At 49.3% G+C, this 13,952-nt stretch overlaps 1 protein-coding gene across 1 annotated transcript in view; it reads right to left on the reverse strand.

Moving 5' to 3' along the window:
* Positions 1–13,952, reverse strand: part of PTPN3 (protein tyrosine phosphatase non-receptor type 3) — a 106,159-nt gene that overhangs the window by 91,441 nt on the left and 766 nt on the right. The window lies entirely within an intron of this gene.

Consider the following 13,952-nt stretch of genomic DNA (forward strand, 5'->3'; position numbering starts at 1 on the left):
AAAAAAAAAAGAAAATAGAACTACCTTAAAAAAAAAAAAAAAAAGAAGAAGAAGAGGAGACCCCAGGGCCAACGAAAGCCGTGACTTCCCAAAGTCTGGGTTTCAACTCCCAGGGCTTTCCCCCACCAAACACAGGTCTTAGCGATCACCCACTGTAGATAAGCAACAAAAAGGTATGAGGTTAGACCGAATTGCTTCTAGTGGCAGGAATGGCTGTCTGGCTCCCAAGCCTCCTAGTGAAAAAAAATGGACCTGGAGTCCTAGATCTCATTATGCCACAAGCCCATCTCCTGCCCTCCTGGTGTAGCACCTCACTGCTCTCACTCCGCACCCCCCACCCAGTCCCTGGTTACGCCAAGCTCATTCCCACTGCCGGAAACTTGCTTGCCTTGGACATCCCCCACCTGCACTCTCTCCATGCGTCTGCTCAAATTTTACCTGTCAGTAAGGTCTTCCCTCACTCTATATTTCTCCTTGCCATTTATCACCCCTGGACTTAAGTATTTATTGTCTCCTCCCAACTCCCACATCCCCACCTCCTACGAGAATGGTAGTTCCTTGAAAGTCAGGGACTTTGTTAGTTAACGGTTATCCCTCACCCCTGGAATAGTGCCTGGCCACACATGAGGTACTCAAGAGGTGTCTGTGGAATGCATGAATAGAAGGTAAAATGGGGGGCACCCTACTTGGTATTCACCACACCGCTAAGCATCACAGAAGGGGAGGCAGGCAGCTCCACACTCATGGTTGGCACTGACCGGACCCTGCAGCCATGGAGGCCTGCAAGTCTCCTTCCGGACCCACGGGCTGTCCCTGCCTCCCGGGGCAGGCGGGGCTGGGACGGGGCGGGTGATCAAACATTCCCACACGTCTCAGTCTAGCCCGAGATGCTGGCAGCTGTTTTTCCACTGACCTGGCCACAGAAAGTGGAGTCTTTCCCCACGGGCGCCTCATAAATGCTTGTGAAATGCACACAGGAATGAACGAACAAACTAATGCACACAGGGCTCACGCCCACACTTTCAGGAGGCTTGTGTCAGAGATAAGAAAAGATCATCCCAACAATGCCAATGCCGGGAGGTGGTCTGACCAATTCCATTTCTAGGAACCCACTGCCAGGATACATCCAGACATGAAACAAAGTCATCTGCAGAGATTTTCCTCCCAACAACACTTCGCGCTGAAAATGACAAACCAAAAACGCTGATTTCCAACTGCAGAGGGCTAGTTAAGTAAATCACAAGATAGCCCCAGGATGCCCATTTCATAATGACATAGTGACATAATGGGAAATGTTACAATATTAAGTAAAAAAAAGGCTGGTTATAAAATTGTATCTACAGTGAACACATTTAAGATAATTATAAAGGATCTCAAGACCATAAATATAATTGCTAGTTTTTCCTATCCTTTCGACCTTTCTGTATTTCCTAAATTATAACGAGCAATGAGTTTGAAGAAAATCAAACTGATAGAACTTAAAAAAAAAGCTGTCACCTGATATTTTATTGGCCCCCAGGGTGTTACTTAAACCTCCATCTGACCATCTCCTCCTCTCTCCTTTCTGCATTCACCCCACCCTGCTTCTTCCTCTTCCTCTGGCCTGCCCTCAACTGCCCTCCCAACCCCCCGCCAGCCGGCCAGCCAGTGCTTGGGCCTTGTCAGCCACACCTGCAACCACTCCTCCCCCAGAAATCCTGCTCCAAGGCTGGGCTGCCCCACCCAACAGTCTCCTTGGCTCACAGACCCCAGGCTTGCTCTTCTACTTCCCAGCTCTGGGGCTTTGAGCTAGTCACTGAACCTCTCTGAGACACCATTTCCAACTCAGAAAAATGAGGCTGACCCCAACTCATGGGAGCCTCTGAAAGTCCAGGGAGCTAATGGACCAGACCCCCACCTCGAAGGGCACCTGAGGTCCAGGGAGCTAACGGACCCCCACCTCAAAGGGCACCTGAGGTCCAGGGAGCTAACGGACCCCCCACCTCGAAGGGCACCTGAGGTCCAGGGAGCTAACGGACCCCCACCTTGAAGGGCACCTGAGGTCCAGGGAGCTAACGGACCCCCCACCTCGAAGGGCACCTGAGGTCCAGGGAGCTAATGGACCCCCCACCTCGAAGGGCCCTCCTATAGGGAGGGCCAACGCGTTATGAGTGTGTTCTGGCCCTGCCATGTGTTGAGTCTCAGTCTGCTGCTTCTACCCAGGCTCATGAAGCTAAAGTTCTTTGTCCTCTATCTGCCTAAGTCCGGGCACCTGTCCTCTCCTAAAGGAGAAGGAAAGCAGGTTTGCTCTTGGATCTCAAATCAATACAATGGTGGCTTGGCTGAGATTCCTATTCCTCCCCCCCCGCCGCTGAAGTCTCGGCTCCCACACAGTCCAACTCTCAGAGCTGATGCCCAAATCCCCAGCAGCTGCCCCTCGTGAGGCCCCATTCTATCTTCAGAAGACATTACCGGCATTTTACTTAAGGTCCTGGGGACTCCTTAAATCATCTTCCCTCATCCACACCCACATTCTCCCATGGTCTCAGCTCAGGCCTTGCTTCTCCTGCTCTTTCAGTCACAGGGGTTTACACATTCTTCCTTCATGCTGTTCTGCATTCATCCCTCTCTAATCCCTGAGGCATTTAATGAGCCCCCACCTGCGGCCACACTCCAGGGCAGGTGCTAGGGTTCAGGTGAGTAAGAGGCTGTCTCAGCTCTCCCTGCTTTCTGGAACTCATAGGCTGCTCAGAGAGCAAAACGCATGAATAATCAAATAATCACCTTTTGGTGTGGTTAGTGCTCTGAAAACAGCTGTGTGGCCCTGGCTGCTGGGGCCTTGTCCACGCTGTGACCAGAGCTCAGCCTGGGACAAAAACAGCCTCCAAGGGGATTCTTATGGCAAAGCTAGACCTTGAAGATGAACTATCAAACAACACAATCAAATCACTCAATACTTACCTCATAGCTCTCAGGCTCCCCCTCCTCCACCATCACCCACAACCCAATTCCAATCTAGCTGCCGGTCTGCAGACACCTGAGGGCACCTGCCATTCCAACGTTATCTCCAAGGAGCTGAACTGAAAGGGGTGCAGCTGTGCTCATTTTGCTTCTATGTGCTCTTCTCCACGAGCCTCCTCCCTACCGTGGTCACAGTGCCAGGCCAATGCCACTCGAAGTGTGGTTTCCAGATGCCTGGCATCAGCATCACCTGAGTGCTTGTTAGAAATGCGGACTCTCAGGCCCTGCCCCAGACCTACAGGACCCGAATCTTCTCGTATGCACATTAAAGTCTGAGGGACCCTGCTTTCCACCCCAATCCCACTTCCCCCTGGTCTTCGGCTTCCACCTTTTCACTGTGGCCAGCTGCTATCTTTAAGATCCACGAAAGGAGCGAATACCCGACCTCCGTGGCGTCTGGCTCCTCAGCAGCAGGGACCTTCACATCCACCCCCACGGTGGCACCGCCTCTGCCCCACCCTGCCCAGGTGGGCCCACACAGCACAGCGCTCACCAGCTGAGACCTCTGGCCCCACTTGGGGATGAATGTCCCTGTGGTCCCTTGGTCAAGCTTACTGAGCAAGACAGCAAACCTGCAGCTAGCTCCTAAGTAACCACCACGTGCCTCCGGGAGAAGCACTTCCCCGGACCTTGTGAGCTGGAGGTACTTGTCATTCCCAGTGTGGAGATGACGAAATCGAGACATCAGGAACTCAACAAAAGTCACAGAGTTAGTGGCGGTGGGGTGCAGAGAGGACCCCAACCTTACAACCTGCACCAAGAGATAACAAGGAGCCCCACAGCCTTGCAGAGAAAACTCTGGAAGGGGGCTTAGAGCTGAGGCGGCCCATCTGCACTGGGCCAGGACCTAGAAAGGAGGGAAAGTAGGAGAAAAGTGGGAGAGGCAGGCGGAGGCCAGGTCACGAAACCCTTCATCGACAGACTACAGAGCTTGGACTTACTGGGTGACAGGATAACAAAATTTTGGAGCAGGCTGCTCAAAAATGGCTACATCCTTCCCACTACTCACCGCCCCCCCCCATGAACCTGATTCTTTGCCTTGTGGTACTTACTTCCCTGACCCTCCTGGTGTGGCAAACAGAGTCAGACTCTCCCAGCTACTCTGGTTGCATCTTCCTGCCTGCTTGCCCTCAGACCTCAGCCCTCCATGACCTCCTCCCTCCCCTCCCAGGCTGAAGCCCAGCTCCTGGGAAACCTCCACCAGCACGTTTCTCCCAACCGGCTCCCCTCCCTCCCCTCCCGGCTCTGCAAAGCCTTATTAAGAGTCCCAAAATGGGTGAACATGCCCCTCAACAAGGGCCAGCTGCCAGGAATCCCTTCCCTCCCTCTATGATGGACAGTGCCTTCCCCAGGAGGGCTGGAGGCACAGGGTCCCCCTTCCAACCCAGGTGTGGTGCATCCAACCATCAGTTTCTTAGAGGTGAGCTCCTCTTAGAGGAAGACCCAGACTCCTCCTCCCCTTCAGCCAACATCCTAAGGGGAGCCGGGCCCTGGGGATGGAGCTGATTAAGAGACAGTCTCTGCCCTGCAGAAGCTCCTAAGAGGGAGCCCTGATCCTGAGTATGTGCCTCTTTAAGAGGAAAACATTTTCGTGACCCCTGTACATTCACACACCTTGACCTGTTTGGTGATTCTTAAAAACAGAAGCCTTTCTTAGTCTTCTAAAATGTCTTTAAGTGGCAAGTCATCACTGCAACCGTGAGTCAGCCTTTATGACTGAAAAAAGTTAAGATTAACTGTATAAAAAAAGAACATTAAAACTATCCCACTACATTAAAAATTTCTTGCATTATTTATAGATTGAAAATATGTTGGTAGAACTTTTATTTGTGACACACAGATCTATTCTAGAGTCTGGCTTCTCAAGTCTGGTCTGTGGATCAGTCTCAACACCACCCGGAAGCTTGTAACAAATGCATACTGTGGGCCCACCCCAGACACCCTAGAAGCAGAATCTGCAACTTAACACTAAAGCTTGAGAAGCCCTGGCTTAGAGCATATGGCTTATGGGGTTGGGGTTAGAGACAGGGGAAGCAAGGCCAGATGGAATCCATGGAGAACAGGGTGATCTTAGGTGCTTTTGTAGGGAACATTTTTTTGGCAGCAGTATGAAGGAGGTATAGGTGTGAGGGGCCGGTGGGGGGGTAGGAAGCAAAAGTAGAGGCAAATGGGAGAAGCACAGAGACGAACCCAGTTTTAGCAGGGGTGGGATTGGTGGGGGGAGGGGCGGAAAGGAAGAGCAGGCTGGAGGACGTATGACGGGGCAGAATCTGTCCAGTGCAGGTGTGCAGGTGAGTGAAAGGTGACCCTGGGTTTATAAGCTGGAAGACTTGTCACTTTATGGAGACTGTGTTTTTAAGGAAGAAGGTGCAGAGGAGGGACCTGGGGACATTCACGGAGGAGATGTTCAGATGTGATAACCATATGACCCAAACTGCCCAGAGATGATCAGGCCCTGTGAAGCCCCTGACAATGGCATCAGGTGAGTCTACCCAGGAAAGCCTGCAGAATGATAAGAACAGAGGATAAAGGAAAAAGGATAAAGGAAAAAGGATGAGCCATGGGGGGAGGGGAGGTTGTGGAGCCACATCATAGAAGCCCTGATATGAGGAAGGGGCAATCCAGACCCAGTGGGCTGAGACATGAGAACAGGCCACGTGGTCTTGACGAGCGCGCAGTCTCTGACCAACATGGCGAGGGCAGTGTTGGTCAAGGGGTCAGTGTTGGTGGGCGATGCTGGGGTAGATAAAGTCAGGACTGCTCTACAAATACTTAAACACCCTGCCTGTGGTTGCAAGTCCCAATCAGTCAAAGTGATGTCTTTCTGCACACCCATGTTCATAGCAGCATTACCTGCAAGTGTCAAAGGGTGGAAGCAATTTAAGTGTCCACTGACAGATGCCCAATAAACAAAGTGTGGTGCACACGCGTTCAACGGAACATTACTCCTCTCTGAAAAGGAAAGAAATTCTGACACTGCTCCAACATGGCTGAACCTTGGGGACATTATGCCAAGCGAAATAAACCGGTCACAAAATGACAGACACTGTATGAGGGCTGCAAAGTGCAGAGCACTTGTCTGAAACTACCGTGGAGCCTGAGGTAGCGGTCCTCGAAGGAAGGTCCCAGGTCTCGGGGGGCAGCAGCAGCACCTGGGGCCTTGTTAGAAATGCAAGTTTGCAGGCCTCACCTGAGTCTGATTCAGACCCACTGAATCAGAAACTCTGGGGGTGGGGCCCAGCAGCCCATGTTTGAACAGGTGATTCTGATGTGATAAAATCTGAGGAACACTAGTGTATACCACAGAAATTCAGTGGAAGATACATATCATTTTCCATATGAAAACAGAAAAAGAAAATCAGCCTAGCAACTTCCACATAAAAGAGCCAGAAATGCGTAACCGGCTTCAAAGCCAATACAAAGTATTTCTGTAGTGAACAAACTTTCTGTTAACAAGAGAGAGATGTGCAGTCCATGGGATCAACTTCCTTAGATGAGATCTAGAAGACACACCTACGATCTGGGGGTGGAAACTGCGGGTACTAGTCCTTGCTCTGCAACTGTTTACGTGTGCCACGGAGCCCGCCACAGACCTTTCAGGGCCTCAGTTTACCCATCTATAAAACCAGGGAGCTGGAAACATTTCTTCTGAGGTCTCTTCCAGTTCTGACACCGTGTGACTCCTTCTGTCCTATAAAAATCGTGACCTCAGACTAAGTGCTTTTACATAGCTGTGCCTTGGCAGGGGAGAAAGAATATCTTTAACTGGTAAGACATCCTATCACAGTTCACTAGAAACCTTTCCAAAGTTCAGTAAGTGCTAGTATCTTGCATTCGAAGAATGAGGACACTCCCTCACTAACTGGCTTTGCCATGAAAGCGACCAATGCCTAGAGTTATAAAAATACTATAGTGCACTGGCCTGTGTTCATGAAGTCCACATGACTGGGATGACCCAGAAAATATCGCCAAACCTTCACATTTTTATCCTATGATACTTTTTAATCCAGGAAGGAGGGGCTTGTTATTTTTTGCTAGGCAGAAAATGAGTTAAAAGAACTGTACCCTACAGACCCCCGTGCCTGCCCCCTCTGATCCAAGTATCTGGGGACACGGCACTGCAAGTCTAGGCTTCCTGATAAATGGCCTTGTATTGACCTTGTTACTGGAACCCCTAGACGCTGGTTTCCTGCCTGGTTTCTCTGCATCCAACTCCCTGTCTACACCTCCTGGTCATCCAATGCTCATCCTCTTGTGCCTGGGTCCCCAATGCCACCTGCTTCCATGCCTCTGCCAAAGGCCAGTCACTTGGTTCTGATCTCAGAACTAGGGCTGGGAGAGGGATGTGGGTGTTTGTGCAGGAAGGACAGTGGAAGTGTGAGCACCAGGGGAAAAAAGATAAGGTCTAGGGAGCTTCTGGTCTCCTGTCCCACCTCACTTACACACCCTGGCTCTTGAATTCCATTAGAATTTATCAGTGGGAAACACAGCTGGCTTATTGGTCCCCCTTGTGCATCTATCATAGACCCAGTCCCTCCTCCTCCATCCAGCCAGGGTATGTAAATGACCTTCCAGGCTCTCATAATAGTCCATCTGGGAGGAAGGTACAGGTGAGGGGAGGAGAGGGGAGGGGGGGGCCAAAACAAGGCTGGTATAGCAGGAGCAGACTGGGCACGGGCAAGGGAGGTGTGACCCACCGCAGGTACTAGAGCCATGAACAGGGGCTAGACAGGCAGTGCCAAGGTTAGTTCTGTCTATATCCAGGCAGAGGATTCCTAGTGCTAGAGGGTTTTCCAGGCTGATCTCCAACTCAAAGTCACATTTGGGTAGGGTGACCATACCTCCTGATTTGCCTAGGGCAGCCCCAGTTGAGGCTAGTTCATGAGATGCAATTATTAATAGCCTCACTTTTATCCCAAAATGTTCTGGTTTAGGTGATGAATTCTCATCGCTTTATTCTTGGGTCCCTAAGCCTGCAAAGTAGGAGTCACAGACAGAGGAAGAGCACTAGGAGGGACCTCCAGGCTGAGTCCCGCCCCTCCTCAAATGCTCCATTCTCCTCTCCAGCACCCCCTGCCAAGCCATCACCTGGCGTCTGCTTGTATACCTTCAGGGACAGCAGGCTCACTAGCCCCTGATGAAGCCTCTCTTTTCTGGGAAAAGCTCTGTTATAAAAATACAGGATTCAAACCTATAGACAGTATGACTGCAACTAACAAGATCCCCCAGCAAGGAAAGGAGTGGCTGTGCGGGAAACCAGAAAACCTGCTTTTCCCTTCTACCTCCTTCCATCTTACGGTCTCTCCATTCAATAAATATTTACTGAGTGCATTTGATGTTCCAGTGGAACTGGAGACACAATGGTGAGTTAAAACAGACTCAAATGGAAGGAAATTTCTATACAATAATGGGCCCGTGCTTTACAAAAATGTCAAGGTTATAAAGGGCAAAGAAAGGCTGAGTAACGGTTCCAGTTTAAGGGAGATTAAAGAGAAAGGAGGACCTTATGAAATGCACGATCTGGGGGTTTCTTTGCTACAAAAGGACACAACTGAGACAACTGGCAAAAACCTGAGTAAGATCTATAGATTATAGTATTGTTTCAGTAATGATTTCTTGATTCTAAAAATTGTGCTTTAGTCATAGAGAAGAATGTCATTACCTTTAGGAAATACACTGAAGTATTTTGAGGGAAAGGAAGAATCTATAAATAACCCTCAAATGACTCAAGAGAAAATATATATACATAAAGAGCAGAATAAAATAAATGTGATAAAATGGTAACATCTGCGGAATCTGGGTGAAGGGTATATGAGAGTTCTTTGTTCTATTCTGAGAACCTTGCTATAAGTCTGAATCAGGTCACAATAAAAAATTAAAGGAAAAATATAAGTCTCAGAGAAAGGTTTTTGGGTTTTTTTTCTTTTTTTTTTTTAAAAGAAAGCCAGATCAACCCTGACTTCAGAGAGCTCCCCGTGTCGCTGGGAAGACAGGTACTAATACAAATAATTACACTAATTAACTGCAAAATTGCAACCGTGAAAGCGCTGTCAAAGGAGAGAAATCCGGAAGCATGAGCATTTACAACTGGCAGTTTTACCTAAATCATGTGCAATCATGGGCTAACACCCAAAGCAGGAGTTAACTGGTGGGGGCCGGGGGGGGGGAAGGCTCCAGGCTCTCACGGCCCCTGTGGCAGGTGAGGCGAGCAGGGACCAAAGCATGCACACCGGGGGTCCAGGGAGACGCCAAAATCAGTCTCGTTCTTTATTCTCCAAACAACAGGAGGTGTTTCTGAAAAACCCCCTGAGTGCAGAGAACAGGCAGGTGAGAAGGCATGTGGGGTCCACTGCAGCGGTGTTGGTGACTGTGGCCTCCCAGAGGAGCATCGCTGAGGATTCTTCTGTTCCCTGACACTGTAATTTTCTACAGCAGCCATGTACGATTTTGATAACCAGACTGGGGGAGGGGGCTGGCGGGAGCAAAGCAGGCGCCGACTGTCACATCCTCTCTCCAGGCCCGCTAGTGGTTAGGGTCAAGGGATGGCTGACGGAGCTGTTCGCTGCTTCGCTCACAAGCACCCCGGGTCTAGACTGAGGCTGACTCCACCTTAGGGAAGCAAGGTGCTGGGGGTCAGGTCTTCACACTCCACTCCCAAAGTCAGCCCAGTGCCTTCCATCCCACAGCATCCAGCTGGCCATGGCCCTTTTCTGGTCCTGGATCCTTCCCCTTGGAACGTCCCTTTAGCTCTGAGAGCTAGGCCCCATAGTGGGCCTCGGAGTGGGCCATTACTCACCCACAGTGACTCTTGGCATTGAACAATAAAAAAAATATTTGTCTGGAGGGTCAGGGGCCTGATCACAAAGGGAGGGGACCCTTTGCTGTGCCAAGTTCTGTCCTAGTGGGTTTTCATTCATTAGCTCCTTTAAAATAGTCCATTTAGAGGAAACAGGTTCCATTATTATCCTCATTTTACACTTAAATGACTTGTCCAGGAAAAAGACTTGGGTTCGCATCTTGGCTCTCACATCTGCTTATGAGCAACGTGCCTTTCGGGTGGTCACTCCATCTCTGAGCCTCAGTTTTTTTCACCCTATCAGTAATGTGGGGCTGGTGGGAATTTACAAGATTCTGGGACTAGACAGTACTATTTATACCCTTTTGAGGCACCAAGGGGCTTAGTACCGAAAATCCACTCCAAACTGCACATCACTTTAAATATTTACTAAAACCTTGTGTATCCTGAAGGTAAATCATGGGACCTGAATTTTCCAGGACTATCCCCATTTCAAATCCTCTGTCCTAACTTTCCACATAAAGCATCAAACTGTCTCAAAAATTCCACTCTCTCAGTATCCAAACAACAGCTCCCAGGCCCTCCTCTTACACGAAGCAGCAGCACAAACATTCTTTCTCCGACAACAGATCCCAGTCTTTGGTTCAGAAAATGTAGTCACCGGAACCTTTCTGGCCCCCTGATGGAAAGAGGGTCATGGCAGCCGGTACTCCATCCCAACTCCAACTCAGCTGTTTCCTGGCACACTGGTATAAACCACAGCCAGAAGAAGCCGTCCCATGATCACAGCATCACCCACAGAGGGACAAAGACTGGTTAGATGAGCTCTGCCCCCACCTACCCAGCAAGCTGCTGGTACCCAGGTAGAAAGCACGGCCAGAGGGTTGCTCCAAGGTTTAGGTCAATGAGTTAATATTTAGAAAGCACTCAACAGTGCCTGGCAGCCAGTAAGTGCCGTAACAGTGTTTCATAATGAAAACCAAAGGCATCCCTGGCAGAAGGGGCTCACGCCTCGAAGAGAACCCAAAGGCATCACTTCTAGCTGGGGAGAACAAGGAGAATGGGCACTTACCCCTGGCTTGAGTGAGGCTGGGGCCCCTTACAGACATGAGGGAGTACCCTGACTACAGGAGGCCAGACCTGGGGAAGAGTCACCACTCCTGATATACACATGGTCTCTGGGCCTTAGCACCTGCTGTTCTGTCCGCCCCCCAAATACCATCTTTTTCTCCCTTTAAGGCTGAATTCAAATGCCGACTATTCCTTATGGTGTTCCTTGATATCCATCAGAATGAATGGCTGCCTCCACTGGTCTCTCTCACATCTGGCTTTAGCCTCTTTTAAAGTAACTGTGAGACAGGTAAGTAGATTCAGAGCATGTGTGTGTGTGAGCACAAACGCGCACGCGCGCACACACACACGTCATTGTCTTCCCAATTCCACCATGCATCCTTCCAAGATAAGGGTCTTTCACCTTTGTAACCCTAGGGCCTGACACACAGCTCAATAAGTGTCTGAATTTGCTGTGAAATCTGTGCTCTCAGCTGGTCTTCACCTGGAGGCCAAAAGTAGCTTCAGGGGCACACATAACCAGAAGTTATGTAGCTGCAAGATCTCCAGGTCTGGGAACCCATGACTAGATCGGATTTTAGCCAGGGGCCTACCAAAGCATTCCCTTTCATCCCCCTTCAGGTGGATGAAAGGAGACACCTGTGAGACCCGAGCAGCGTGGACGCTGACCAGATCCTGGCCCATCTCTAATACAGTTGGTAAGAAGAGCCCAAGCTTGGGAAGCAACACCAGCAGGCTGCCCTGCCTCCACCAGCAGGTCAAGGCCAGGGTAAGTGCAGAGTGCCTTAGGCATTCCAGCCCCTGCAACAGACCTGGGAACGGATGAAGAGGGATTGGCCCTGCTTTCCAGGAACCACTGCTGTCTGGTGGAAGGAAGCGGAGTACCGGGATTACAGTCAAAGTCGCAGGTCCCCTACCACAAATCCTGAGGGTTCAGCGGGGAGGTAGGGGGCCAGGCCTTCTTGCTCCCTCCAATCCCCAAAGCTGAGCCCTGTGGGTGGATTATGTGCATCCTGGAAAACAGAATTCCTCCTGTGCCTGGACCAAAGGTTCAGAAGGTCACAGTTCATCCCTCCTGCTGCTGGCCCCAGACTACCTTTGCTAGCTCAATTTCTGCAAGAGTGAGAAAGAACAGCACTGAAATTAAACAATGTATGCGAACCCTCCCAGTTCACAGTCAACAATCAAGGAGTTGGTTCCAATCCTCTAAAGTCAGTTACCAGCTGGGAACACCAACTTCTTTCAGGGGTAAGATTTGTCTCTGACCAGGTTCCTGCCACTAGCCTGAGGATAAAAGCTGCCAGGATTCTTCTCTATGAAAAAATGTGAAAGAAGAGGTCCAAAACAGGAGTGGTGAAGCAGTGAGGTATTCTGAATTTGATTCTGTGTTAACTTAGATTCTTTCTCCTGCTCCCAGCTGTCCCTGAGGACCTGCCCCTTCCTGGCAGGGATGTTCCCCCAGGCACCCTGGGTTTGCTGGGACCCACTGGTCTACTCAGCATCCTCACCCAGCACTGCATCTGATATACAGAAGCAGCTCAATAAATGCTTGAACAGAAAGCCACTTGGAAAATGCCTTCAGTAACTTGACCTTTTACATTCCTCAGCTAATGCCTAATTTGCATATAAGAGTCCAGTTTTAGGAGATGGCCAGTCACCAGAGACAACTCAGGATCAATACAGAGTATTAGGCATGTTTTATTCTACTCTGATTCTCTGCAAATTGGTATTCCATTAAGTGTATGTGGGATTTATGGGTGCTCACTATAAACTAGAATATTTAACTAGAACGACTAACTGTCAGATAATAGCTTACCATTGTTAATTTTCAACTAGTCAATCTCAGAAAGGTTTCCAGCTTCCAGTCTCCTTTACATGTTGATTTAATCGCCAGGAAAGTCATCTATTTCAAAGTCTCCATACAATAAAGGGCAGCTGGATGAAGAAGAAAAAGACCTGCCCAAGGAAGAAGACCTGAGTTCTATCCCACCTAGGTCAATGCAGTATGATCAGCTGTTCAAGACCTCAATTTTCTCATTTGTAAAATGGGAATAACACTGGCCTCACGGGAGAGTTGTAAAAATTGAGCTGATACATGTGGATGCACTCTGCACAGTTCTATAAGGCTATACGAAGGTTAAACATAACATGAAATTCTTGAACAACTCAGGTAGGCTAATGACAGAAAGCAGGGTGGTTCTAAAGGGGAAGAAGAGATATTTTGCCCCCCAAGGGACACTTGGTCAGGGTGGCGGGGAGGGCATTTTTGGTTGGCACAACTGAGGAAGAAGGATTGCTACTGGAATCCACTGGGTAAGACCAGGGATGCTGCTAAATATGTTGCAATGCTTTGAACAGGCCCCACAACAAAAAATGATACAACCCCAAATGTTAACAGTGCTGAGGTTAAGAAACCCTGATCTAAACAATCAGGAAAGTTGGGTAGGGGAGCTTTTTCCAACAGAAATCCTTCTAACCAGGCTGTACTTCCATCATCTCTTTAAACATTTTCAAGATGGATCATCTTGCAAACCAGCTCTTTTGTAAGTAAAGCTGAACTGCCAACTTCTGGAGTTTCTGAATGTATAAAACTGCTTTTAACTAAGATGCTCTCCGATTACAATTCGGCTAAATTGTTTTTCCAAAGCCCTTGACTTCTGCAGTTCTCCAGGGCACAAAGACAGGGTCTGTCACTCTGCCACTAGGCCCTAAAGATGCTTTCGTAATTCTAATTTCCTGGTCAAATGGGAGCCACGAGGGTCTCTAAACGAATTAAATTCACATCACGTCAACTGCTCCCTTGCTTAGTGCCGGGCACGGAGCCAAACACCTCCACATAATTTATCCCACTTAATCCACCCAACCACCGAGTGAGGTGGGCATTATTACCGGCTGTTTGCAGGGGAGGAAATTGAAGATCAGAGAGGTTAAACAACTCGCCCAAGGTCACCAGCTGGCCAGGGGGAGCCCAATTTGAACGGAGTCTCCAGTTTCCAAGTCACAAGCTCTTTCCATCAGCTCGGAAAACCCAGGTGTCAAGTTGTCTCAACTTCCCATGAATTTTTAAGGCAACGGCAACTTCTCA

The sequence above is a fragment of the Leptonychotes weddellii genome, chromosome 14 (assembly GCF_054177405.1).
Source record: "Leptonychotes weddellii isolate Sample4059 chromosome 14, ASM5417740v2, whole genome shotgun sequence".
In the NCBI taxonomy this organism is placed as follows: Eukaryota; Metazoa; Chordata; class Mammalia; order Carnivora; family Phocidae; genus Leptonychotes; species Leptonychotes weddellii.